This window comes from Tamandua tetradactyla, chromosome 9 (assembly GCF_023851605.1).
Source record: "Tamandua tetradactyla isolate mTamTet1 chromosome 9, mTamTet1.pri, whole genome shotgun sequence".
Taxonomy (NCBI): Eukaryota; Metazoa; Chordata; class Mammalia; order Pilosa; family Myrmecophagidae; genus Tamandua; species Tamandua tetradactyla.
This window is the reverse complement of record NC_135335.1, coordinates 46366480-46379132: the sequence shown is the minus strand read 5'-3', so window position 1 is coordinate 46379132 and position 12653 is coordinate 46366480. Positions and strand designations below refer to the sequence as shown.

General features: G+C 37.9%; 1 protein-coding gene across 3 annotated transcripts in view; it reads right to left on the bottom strand.

Annotated features, from left to right (window-relative positions):
• The window catches only part of LOC143647080 (uncharacterized), a 29450-nt gene extending 17203 nt beyond the window's left edge, over window positions 1-12247 (bottom strand). For 2 of the 3 annotated variants that reach the window (XM_077116704.1, XM_077116706.1), the window contains exon 1: window positions 12023-12247. The gene's annotated coding sequence lies outside the window, so the exon portion shown is untranslated. Of the gene's footprint in view, window positions 1-4140; window positions 4700-12022 lie in introns of all 3 variants that reach the window. The other variant, XM_077116705.1, reaches the window with a different exon arrangement.
• Between the last annotated feature and the right edge of the window lie 406 nt (window positions 12248-12653).

Here is a 12653-nt window from a genome sequence, read left to right as displayed (position 1 = left end):
TTGGGAAACAGCTTTTGGCCTGCTACTCGAGCATACTAGAGACTCAACACTTAACCATGTGCCACTAAGTTACCATGAAACCTGAGTTGCTTTATCATGAGCTGGGTGTTTTCTGACCCACCAAGCCATAAAGTTGGGTGTGCGCAGCCGCACTCCATCATAAAATGAAATGGTATATACAAGATAGGGCCACAGCAGGTCCTGAAGGCACAAGTAAGTTACATGAGGAAGTGGCCGAAATGCCCATTGTCTGCCCACCTGCCACATTACTTTCTCTTTCCCAAATCAGAGCTATGGCCTCTTGGGGAGTCCTTTACAGTGAACTGACTGAGGAAGAGAAACGTTGGGCCTGTTTTACAGATAGTCCTGCACGATATACAAGTACCACCCAAAAGTGGATAGCCGTTGCACTATACCCCCTTTCTGGAATGTCCCTGAAGGACAGTGGTGAGGGGAAATCCTCCCAGTAAGAACTTCAAGGAGTACACTTTGTCCATTTTGCGTGGAAGGAGAACTGGCCAGAGGTGCATTTGAATACTAACTCAAGGGCTGTTGCTAATGGTTTAGCTGGATGGTAAGGGACTTGGAAAAAGCATTATTGCAAAATTGGTGACAAAGAGATCTCAGGAAGAGGTATGTGTATAAATTTTTATGAGTGGGGTAAAAGCATGAAGATATTTGTGTCCCATGTGAATGCTCCAGAGGATGAATTCAGCAGAGGAAGGTTTTAAAACATGTGGATAAGATGACCCATTCTGTGGATAACAGTCAGCCTCTTCCCTAGCAACTCCTGTCATTGCCCAATGGGCTCATGAACAAAGTGGTCAGGGTGGTAGGCACAGAGGTTATGCATGGGCTAAGCAACATGGATTTACTTTACTACAGCTGACATGGCTACTCCTCAAATAATATTACAACATCCCAAGACGATGCTATCCTCTCCTTTCCCATTTTGAGAGCTGAAGTAACTATGGAAGTAAAAAATCACATACCAATAAAATTTAAATACTTTATGATACTACTTTGAAAGAATAATATATGGAAATGGTGAATATTGGTAAAACTGAAATGGGTAAAGACAATTTATATCTCACTGATTCCAAAATTAAGAGGGAACATTGATGATAATTTAATTCTAAGACAAGTTCCACAAAATAGTGAAACTGCTCTCCTCCTGAAGTTCTGAAGTATTCAGCTTCTTTTGCTATGGGATAATTTAATCTCTATGTGTCTTCCCTTCATTTAGGGAAAAAGATTTAATAAATATAGGAGTGATGCATTCCAGGGGACAAACGCTGACTGCATAGATACCGGACCTATGGTGTACAACATAAATTAAAATTGAATCCTCATACAATGTTGGAAAACAAAGGATAATTTTAAGGGCTAATTAATTACTAAATTCTTTGCAGCTAATTCTTTATTACAGGAAATATACAAAGACCTGGAAATACAACAGAGAACTAGATATGTTGGGTCTGTATGGACAAAGAGGTAGAATTCCTTGAAAGAAGGCTGGGATGAAAAATAAAGGGAAGATGAAGAAATATAAAAATTTGTGATGGATAAAAATGAAATAGGATACTCAGTTGGAAGATGGGGGAGGGAAGAGTTGGGGCAGAGGCCATATATTACTAAGTCTTGTTAAAGATGTTTACTAACTCTCCCAAAATAAGGTGGGAAGTCCTTTTCATAAGTAAGTTTTTGTAGAGCTAGAAATCCCAATTTTAGTAGATTTTTCAATCTGAATATGATTGCAAATATCACTAGGAAAAACAGACATATAAGCCTATGCTTCTATATACCAGAAAACAGGCAATTGTTTTCTTATGAGTGCATATTTATGTAGAAGTTTAGCATATTGGATCGCATAGAAAATGGAACTCAAAAGCCACCTCAACACTCCATGGAAAACACAAAGAAATCACATGAAAAAATGCTCAGAAAGAAGTGAGAAGGACACAAAATGGCTCAATGGAAAAAACTCAGGCATATGGAAATGGGCATTAACAGAAAAACTGAGGGTAAAAATGCATGACATATAAAGCCAAAAGAGCTAAACAGTAAAAGAATATACCTCATTATCAGTAGTTACTTTCAATGTAAATGGATTCATTATTCAGACAAAAAGCTGATTAGGAGGATAGATAAAAAATCATATCCTAACTATATTCTATAAGAAGGGACTCAATCTCAAACAACCCTAAAGAGAGGTATGGAAAGATCAAAGGTGACGGTGGAATTATACATAGAAGATAGGACTTAACAAATGAATATGAAGGCTGAATCATTAAATTGATATCTCTTTTAGTCTGCAGTATTTTAGAGCAGCTAGAAGTAAAAACCTAAAATTGTGAAATTGTAACCCATGCCAAAGTCTGAACTGTGGTGCTGGGCTTTGAAATTTATAGCTTTTTTGTATATATTTTATTTTTCACACACAAAAAAAGGGAAAAAAAAGTCTATGGTGATGATAAAAAAAGTATTTAAGCCCTCCCTCCTATATTCCGGAGCAGCTAGAAGGAAAAATATGAGAGGATCGTATGGTAGCCGATGACAAACTCAGGGAGCTGTCCTGTAACCACTTGTTGGAGAGTGCTTTGAAAACTATTGCTTTTTTATTTCTTTGCTTTGTATATATATTATACTATATAGTAAAAAAAAAGTTTAAAAAAAAAAGGGACTCGTCTTAAAATCAAAGATCTAATGGTTGAAAATGAAAAGATGGAAAAAAATGTATACCATGCAAGTAACAACCAAAAGAGAGTTGGGTTAGCTATATGAATATCAGATGAGACAGAATTTAAATGTAGTATCATTAAAAGGGACAAATAAGGCCATTATGTACTGATAAAGGGGCCAATTTAATAAGGATATCTAACAATTTAACAAGGAGACTGTTGTAGTTTACAAGCTGCCAGAATGTAATATAACAGAAATGGAATGGCTTTTAAAAAGGGGAATTTATTAAGCTGCCTATTTACATGTTATAAGTCTGCAAAAATGTCTAAATTAAAGCAAGGTTACAGAAATGTCCAATCTAAGGCATCCAGGGAAAGATACCTTGGTTCAAGAAGGACAATGATGTTCAGGGTTTTTCTCTCTTAACTGGAAAGGTACATGGCAAACATGGCAATATCTGCTAGCTTTCTCTCCAGGCTTCTTGTTTCATGAAGCTCCCCCCGGGGTATTTTCCTTCTAGATCTCCAATGGTCCCTGGCAGTATGGGATATAAAGCTTTTTCCAAAATGGTTCCCTTTTAAGCAGCTCCTGTAAGCAACCTCACCTTGAATGGATGGAGACACATCTCTAAGGAACCCATCTAATAACAGTTACCACTAACAATTGGGTGGGTCACATACCCATGGATAATCAAAAAGCACCTACAAAGCAATATTGAATGAGGATTAAATGGTGTGAGTTTTCTGGGGTACACCACAGATTTAAACCAGCACATTCCAACCTTAGGACCCAAAGGACATGTTCTTGCCAAATGCAAAATACAGTCATTCCATCACAATATCAGAAAGCCTTAAATCATTTCAGTAACAATAGAAATACAATACAAAGTCAAACAGTACAAAATCACATCAAAGTCAGCTACAGGCATGGTCTGTCCTAGGGCAAAAATTTCCTTTGCCTCTGGACCTGTAAAACTCAGAACAACTTATTTGCTGCCAATCCACAAAGGAGGGGCAATCACAGGATACATATTCCCATTTCCATAGGGAGAAATTGGAAGAAACACAAGGATCACTGGACCCAAGCAGTCTCAAAAACCTGCAGGGAAAACACCGCTAGATTTCAAAGTCTGAGAGCTATTTATCTTTGGAATTTTAGAAAGCGGCAGTTCCATCCATTCCAAGGGCCTAAGCAACAGTCCATCTCTCTCTGAATGCAACATTGGGGGACACTGGTGAGACTACCTTTTCTCAGCTCCACCCAATCCAAGCATCAGGGCCACACCATGCTCTTTACCATCTCCGAAGCATACACACATCCCTCCAGAACAATGGGTAGCCAGACTCTTCCCCCATCCCCAAGGAATGTGCTTTAGCCTCTCCAAGGCCTGAAGTGGCACAACTCCCATTCACTGCAATAAGGTAGATGGCCCACTCCCTACCTTCTGGGCAAACTCACCCTCTCCAAGTGCATGGGTGGGTCCAGTCTCCCAGCCTGTGGCTTCTTGACTTCAGACTTTAGCTTCCATTGTTCTGCCTCTGAAGTTATTTTCCCTCCAGTGTGTCATTTTTCTGTCCCTCTCACTCCAGACTGGCAGTGGTTGTGTTTATACAGATTCCACAACACTCTTGTTGACTTTCTATGCAGTAGGCTCAATCATCTCCATCAGACATAAGGAATTTCCACAGATTCTTCCTGAATAACACCATCTCTAATCCGGGCTTTTTCTGAAACGGCTGACTGGTTCAACTTTGGTTAAATCTCACATGGGGCACTATTCTCTATGGTTTTCCTGGAAGCCCAGAATTTTCCAAAACATCAATTTCCAGTTTCTCTGAATTCAAGAGTTCAGTTCTCAGTTTATCCCCTTCCAGTCACATTTCACTACAAGCTGCAAGGAGAAACCATGCTGCACTTTCCACATTTAATTCGGAAATCTCTTCTGCTAGGCATCCAAGTTCACGGCTCTTAAAACCTGCCTTCCATCCAAATCCACTAGTCAATTTTTCCAGATTATCTGTCATTTAAAAACAAGAATTGCCTTCCTTCCACTTTACAATAACACACACCTCGTTTCCGCTTAAGGCCTTATCAGAACTATTTTTAGAGTCCACATTCCTATAAACAGACATTTTAGGCTTTCTCTATCAAGCTCCTCACAATTCTTCCATCATCTTCACCTTATCCACTTAAAAAGCCATTCCAACATATTTGGTATTTGCAAACTGCAGCAGCACCCCCACTTCTCTGGTAGCAAAATCTGTTTTAGTTTGCAAAATCTGCCACAATACAATATGCCAGAAATGGAATGGCTTTTTTTTTTTTTAACTGTTTTTATTGTATAGTATAACATATATACAAAGCAAAGAAATAAAAAAGCAATAGTTTTCAAAGCACTCTTCAACAAGTAGTTATAGGACAGATCCCAGAGTTTGTCATGGGCTATCATACAATCCTCTCATATTTTTCCTTCTAGCTACTCCAGAATATAGGAGGCTAAAGGGGTTTAAATATATATTTTTTATCATCCCAATAGACTTCTTTTCCTTCTTTCTTTGTGAAAAATAACATATATACAAAAAAGCTATAAATTTCAAAGTACAGCACCACAATTAGTTGTGGAATATATTTCAGAGTTTCACATTGGTTACAATTCCACAATTTTAGGTTTTTACTTCTAGCTGCTCTAAAATACTGCAGACTAAAAGAGATATCAATTTAATGTCAGCATTCATATTCATTTGTTAAATCCTATCCTCTCCATATAACTCCACCATCACCTTTGATCTTTCTAAATCCGTTTTAGTTTGAAAAAGCTGCCAGAATGCAATATGCCAGAAAAGGAATGGCTTTTAAAAAGGGGAATTTATTAACTAAACTATTAACTAACTATAAACTTGCAAGTTTATAGTTCTAAGGCTGTGAAAATGTTCAATTAAGGCAAAGCTATGAAAATGTCCAAATTAAGGCATCCAGGGAAAGATACCTTGGTTCAAGGAGGCTGATGATGTTGGGGCTTTCTCTCTCAGCTGGAAAACCATATAGCAATGCATGCAAGCTTTCTCTCTGGGCATCCTCAATGGCTTCCCTGGGGGGCATTTTCTTTATTCATCTCCAAAGATCTCAGGCTGTGTGGGCTCTGTTCATTCTGAGCTTTTTAAAAAAATGGTTCCCTCTTAAAGGACTCCATTAAGCAACCCCACTTTGAATCAATGGAGACATGTCTCCATGGAAATCATGTAATCAAAACTTACCATCCACAAGTGGGTGGTTCACATCTCCATGGAAAATATCAGAAAGATCCCACCCAGCAATATTGAATGAGGATTAAAGGACATGGCTTCTCTGGCATACACAACAGATTCAAACCAGCACAGGCAGCATTAACAAACCATAAAATACCCAAAGTAGACTAACATCAGTTAATGATTTTTGAAAAGTTTAAAACCGAATCACTGTACCTAAATTACTAAGATTAATTTTACATATCTTATTTACCTAAGATCCAAAAGTTATTTTCAAAATAATTATCCAAAAGATAATTTCAGAGCTTTACACAGGCATAATGTAGGCAAAGATTTATCTTAGGGTAATAATTATTATTCCTCAAAAGAGAGATTTTAATAGTGCAACAAAATGTTTCTCTGCCCAATTTTAAGTCTCTCCAGGTGCAGGGACTCCAAAATATCTGAACTACAGGCATCCAAGGATACTTCAAACTTGTCAAAAATATGTTAAATGATCCAAAAATAAACACTTGATCCCAAATTAAATATTTTTAGATGTTTCTGAACATATGAAAGCACAACATGTGATAGGATTCAGGTTTCAAAGCTTAAACTATAAATACATATGTTCAAATGTCTTTATACTTAAATATGCATAAAATGTTATATTCTGTAACTATGACATTGTTTATTTTTAAATACCAAAATGAATGAAAGACGTGTCTACAAAATGAATCAAAATTTTACTCGACTCTCAAATCAAGCTAAAAAGAATTATGAATATGGTACAAGACATGAAAACAGAATGTAAATAGTAATTAGAAAGTCTTAGAAATAAGGTGACAAGAAAAAATAGAAATAAATTGTTAAAATCACTTCAGAAATTAAACTGTTAATAATCATTTCAGAAATGATGAGTACATTGACAAAACTAGATGGGGGCATAAGAGTGAATAAGGACAAAAGATAACGGAAGTTGAAAGAAAAACATTTCAAGTTAAAAAAATATGAGGACTATAATGATGATAAATTTTAGGAAACAGTGGCAGAAATAGGAAATTAAATTTAAAAAAAAAAGAAGAGCCAACATGACTGTGTTAGTTTCCTATTACTGTGTATCAAATATCCCCCAAGTCTAGAGGCTTTAAATAATAAAAATTACTTATTATTTCTTATGGTTTTCAAGGGTCAGAAACTCAGACAGAACATAAATGGGATGGATCATGTCTGCTCTGTGATGTCCGGAGCCTCAGCTAGAAGGCTTGAAAGTTGGCATCTGAAGATTTGTCCACTCATATGCCTGGAGGTTGATACTGGGCATTGGCTGAGGGTCTTCCTGCATCTGCTGGCTGGAACACCCTCTAGTGGTCTCTCCAAGAAACCTGGGCTGCCTCACAAGGTGGTAGCAGGGTTCCCAAGGCAAGTGCCCTAAGAGAGAGAGGGCCATAGGAAGCTGGATGATTTGGAATACAATCTCGGAAGTCATGCAGCATTATTTCTTCTGCAACCCAATAGGAGGGGTACTCACAAGGCCTGACCCAGATACAAGGAGAGAAAACCTCCATGTAAACCTACCTCATGGTGAGATATGTCGACCACATGGTGAGAAAATCATGTAGGTTGGAATAAATATACAGGTGCAACCATCTTTGGAAAAACTAGTCTGACACAAAACCTCTCCTTCTGAAGAAGAAAACTAAGGCGATGAAACACAGTAACAAAAACTTTAAAACTTTACTGAAATTCTGAAAAAAAAAAGTGACATGATATTTTGTAAAGGTTCACAGTCCTCCTAGGAAAATCAGTTCAGAAGAACCAAAAGCTAGTGGACTTTAAAGAAAAAGAAAACTCCTTTGCACATCCAAGCAAATTAACCAATTCCCCTATATGTAAAAGAAAATCAGTGTCATCAGGCTTTTTAAACCAATAGGCCAGACAATAATGGTATACTATATTTAAGTAACTAAAGGAAAGGAAATATGGAGCATTATTTTGCACAGAGCCAAACTGATTTTTAGGTATAAAACCAACAGATAAACTGATATAAGCATGCAAGAAGCTGAGAGAATGGGTTATTTTAGGCCTTTCCTAAGGAATCTACTAGGCAATGTGATCATCCAAATGACTGAAGAGACATTGACATACAGAGTACTGGGCTGGTGAACTTCCAGAAGTCATAGTCTATAGAGAAAATGAGCACAGAAAGGTTTAGCAACTGGTCTATGGTCACAGCAAGCAAGCAATAGAGCTGGATTCAAACTAGGAGTATGGCCCCACAGTTATCTTTATCAGTAGGCAATGGCGCCTTCTTTGGACTATACTGGCAAACTCTACAGTGCTGTCACAATGAAGTAAGATTTTGGATCCAGACACATTGGTCTAATTGAAGAGCTGTGGCCTGGTAGGCGGAGGCTCTAGTTTTAGTCCTGGATTGAACATTAACACTGTCTTTGAGCAACTCAGTGATCCCAGGTCTGCTTCCCTTTCCCTTCTCTAAATCCTCGTCCTTATTTATCACACATTTAGGCCTTACTCACACACTAGCTGCACCAGCTCATTGCTTTGGATTAGCGTCCTTCGTTGGATTATTATATAACGCTTAATCTGGGGAGAGTTTTTCACCTCAAGTTAGTTGGAAACAACCTGAAAGCAGGATCCATACATTATCTTCTTTGTTATTTCTCAGTGTCTAACAGAGCACCATACACAAAGAAGAAATTTGCCAAATAGTCCTGAGATTCATTAATAAATATGCTCTGAGATTCATTAATAAATCTGAATATGCTCTGAGATTCATTAATAAATTCATTAATAAAGCTCTACATTCAACAGACTCTTTAGTATCTATCATGTGCCCAGTTTACAATGAGCTAGGTACTTAAAGCATAGTCCTTGCCATCTAGGAGCTCATAATCTAGTGCGGGAAGAAAGAACGCAAACAAGTACCTACAATGAAAGAAAGTGCTATAAAAGAGTATAAAGAACTAAGGGCATGTAGCAGAAACATGAATAAAATTAATGAACTGCCCAGGTTAAAAAAAATCTAGCTTCTTCAGTTACTGGTCATGTGACTCTGGACAAACAACTTAATCTTCGTGATCTTGAGTTTTATCATCTGTAAAATTATGATAATAATAGTATGTACCTCATAGTGTTCTAATGAAGATTAAATGTGTTCATATATATAAAATGCTAGGGCGATGCCTTATCTCATTAAATACCTCATAGATGTTGTATACCTATTATTAATTATTGTTAATATTCCTTGTAAAGTACAAATGATAATATGGTAGTTGATATGCCTATACTATGAAATATTTTAAATGAATATTTAAAAAAGTTTTAAAAATGAGATAGATCTGCAAGCATTTTAAAAAGCACCATGTAACTTCAAGTGATATTATTTACAGAATTATATTCTCTTCTTTATCCTCTCAAATACAATCAATTAGTTAATGTAATTCCCCCTGTAACAGACTGAAGGAAGAACATATACAAGATCATCTATACAAAGGTAGAAAAGCATTTGAGAAAAGTTTGCATTTATTAATTTCTTTTTAAATGCTCAAAGCATACTGAGGACATGTTAAAAACACATAGAATCCAGCTTGAAATAGCTGGCCAAATTTGGAACAACTCAAGCACCAAAATAAACAATGAGAATAATGAATTATACCAAAACAAAATGAAATACAAGACATGAGTCCATATAGATTAGATATATAGATAGGTAGATAGAGGGACAGATACAATAATTGATGGAGAATGAGACATTTATATAGTTTCACTGAATCTCCCCATAAAATAATTTTCAATTACAAAAAAAATAGAGTAATTCCACCATGAAGAATCTTAGCAGACACCACATCAAACGAAATGACCAGTTATAATCAGTAAAGGAAAAAACAGAAGTCACATTACACCTGATAGGAGGTAATGGAAAGATTTTGAATCCCTTTCATGATATTTCTGCCAAAGATGTGTAACTTGAATTTGATAATGCACAAGTATCACAAACACAAGCCAAGGATAGTTTATAAAACAAATGGTCTATTTTATCAATGTCAATTTCCTGATTTTGATGGGTAAATTGCAGTTATATAGGAGATTATCCTTGTCTATAGGAAATATAAACTATTTAGAAGTGAAGATACAACTGATAAGTAACTTACTCTAAAATGCTTAAGGGAAAAGAAAATCTGTGTAGTATACCTTTAAATTTGCTATAGTTTTTCAAAGTAAAAAATAAAAGTTAAAAAAAAACCTCTTCACAAACTAGGAATAAAAGGCAATCTTCTTTAACAAAGACTTGAAAAAAACATCTATAGCAACACCTGGAAGAATCTCTTTAAAAGCACAATGCTCAGTATCACTATTTATAAACAATCCTTTGTATAGGTACTAGCCAAGACATTAAGTTGACTAGAGATTAGTATTAATTAATGTAGAGATTAAATTAATATATAAAAACTCCAAAGAATCTATACATAAATTTTTAGAAGAAGAGAGCTTAAATTAGACAAATACGCAAAGAGGAGTTTCATAAAGTTTAGTATATTAATATTAGAAACTTCTCATCAAAAGGTACTGTAAAAAAAGTGAAAAACAAGTCATAAAATGGGATAAGATATTATGATATGGCAATCATCAGCATCTAGACAATATGAAGAATTACAAGACATTTTAAAAACGACAATACGGGAGAAAAACAGGTAAAAGGCCCTTCATGGTTCCCAGAAAAGGAACCATGAAGGGCCCATAGACATACCAAAACGTGGTCAGATTTACTGAGAACCAGAGAAATGCAAATTAAGGTCAGCAGACACCATTTTACACTTACCAGATTGAAAACTTAAAAAGGATATAGAATAGCAAGAAATATTAAACATTGCTATTTGAAGGTTGTATCGTTTCGGAAAAATAAACATTGCTATTTGAAGGTTGTATCGTTTTGGAAAAATAATTTGGTATTAAACAATGATGCTGAACAATGCACTATTCATCACCTAGTAATTTTATTACAAGGGAATTACTGCAGAAAAACCCTTATTATATAAGCCCAGAAGATATGTGTAAGAATCATCCCTGGTACTTCAGAGTCCCTTTTCTTTTATTATTTTACTCTCTACTCAAGGGTCTACAGACCCTCGTCCCTAGGTGGGACTGCTGAGCTCTAAGGCCCTGATCTGGCTGGGCCATTCTTCTGAGGGACCCTAACTATCAGTTTTTCTTTTGACCTGGTAGCTGCTACAGAGAGGAGATTCCTCACCAAGGAACCTTAGAACAGGGAACTGTGCCGGGTAAGCTTCTGAACTTCTACCCTGGAGCTCACTTCCCAGTAACTGGTGGGTAGGGGGCCATGCCTGCCAGCCGCACGAGTAGGGAGAGAGGTCTACCTCTCAAGTCCAACAGCGGCTCGGGTAGGTAGAGACTTGCGTTTCCAGCTGCATGTTCATGCACAATGCCTCAGCCTCTAACCTCCATGCCCCTGTCTTCCACGGCAGGGGCCACTGCCCACCTACCTCCAGCTCCACAAGATTCCCAACTTATTACCCTCATTGGTTTTCTTTTCCTTTTTTTTTTTTTTTAACCCTCATGGGTTTTTGCCTTTATAAAAATACTTTCCTATCATATTAGAAGGGTCTCAGGAGGAAGAGGAGGTAAATCTACCACATTTATCAAAAGGCTTTCTATATTAAATTCTAAACTTTGTTCAGGATTACTGGCCCAACAATCTAGGGTGCCTGAGCTTACGGAGTTGGTTTCTCCCGGGTCAGAAAACTGAATTCCAAGCTTGGGACTGGGTCCACCACATAGCAACTGCCCAGAGAAACTTTTCCAAAGCCACGAATGACCACGATGAACCTTTTAAAAACAGCTGAGGGACTAAGAGGACTGTGCCTGCAGACCCTTCACAACAGATTGGTTCCACACGCCCCACCAATTGGGTTGATGTTCTTACTGCGTTGCATCGAATCTACACGCTATCAGTTTTAAGATACACTACTGTATCCTGAGTCACTAGCTGAGACAGAATGCTGACAATTCAGCAGGAACACACCGTTTATTGTGAGACATTCGTTTAGAGATGCTAAAATGCAAAGAATACGCACCTTAAAATCGAAGAAATATGGCGTTCCGTTTGTCACTTTTCTAATCGTGATGGTTTTGGGAGATGGGCTTCTGCGTCTGAGTAAGCTCCTACAGCCCTAGAAAGGTTCTGCAGTTCTTCTCCGCGCCTCACTGCCGAGAGTGAGACGACACCGGAAGTGCGTTTCTTCCTTTCACCTCGCGGGATTAAAAGTCTATTATCGCGAGCGTTCTGTGCTCCGGGGAGTTTCCGCCAGATCCCAGATCCCTCGAGGCTGCTAGGGGATATGCAACCTGAGGACTCCAGCGGGCTATCGATGCATGTAAGATTCAGACGGGGGTTATACCACGCAAGTGAGTCCACTGTTCTCGCGGGCCGCCCCTTAGCTGGCGAGCTTGTCACTGTTCTGGCTTGGGGCGCGGAGGGCCTCTCAGAGATGCGGGTGCCTCCACCCGGGGTCCAATGAACCCAAGCCGTCTTGGAGTGGGGGAATGAAGAGGCGGGGTGCGCTGCCAGTTAATGCCCGGGCGGGTACCAGGTGAAAGCTTTAAATTATTGAAAGGCAAACTCTCCAGGAACGAGACGAGTCGAGGAGTTCAGCTAAGTCTTTATTTTAGTGAGAAACGGAGCTGCCCGGCCAGCGTTTCAAGAGA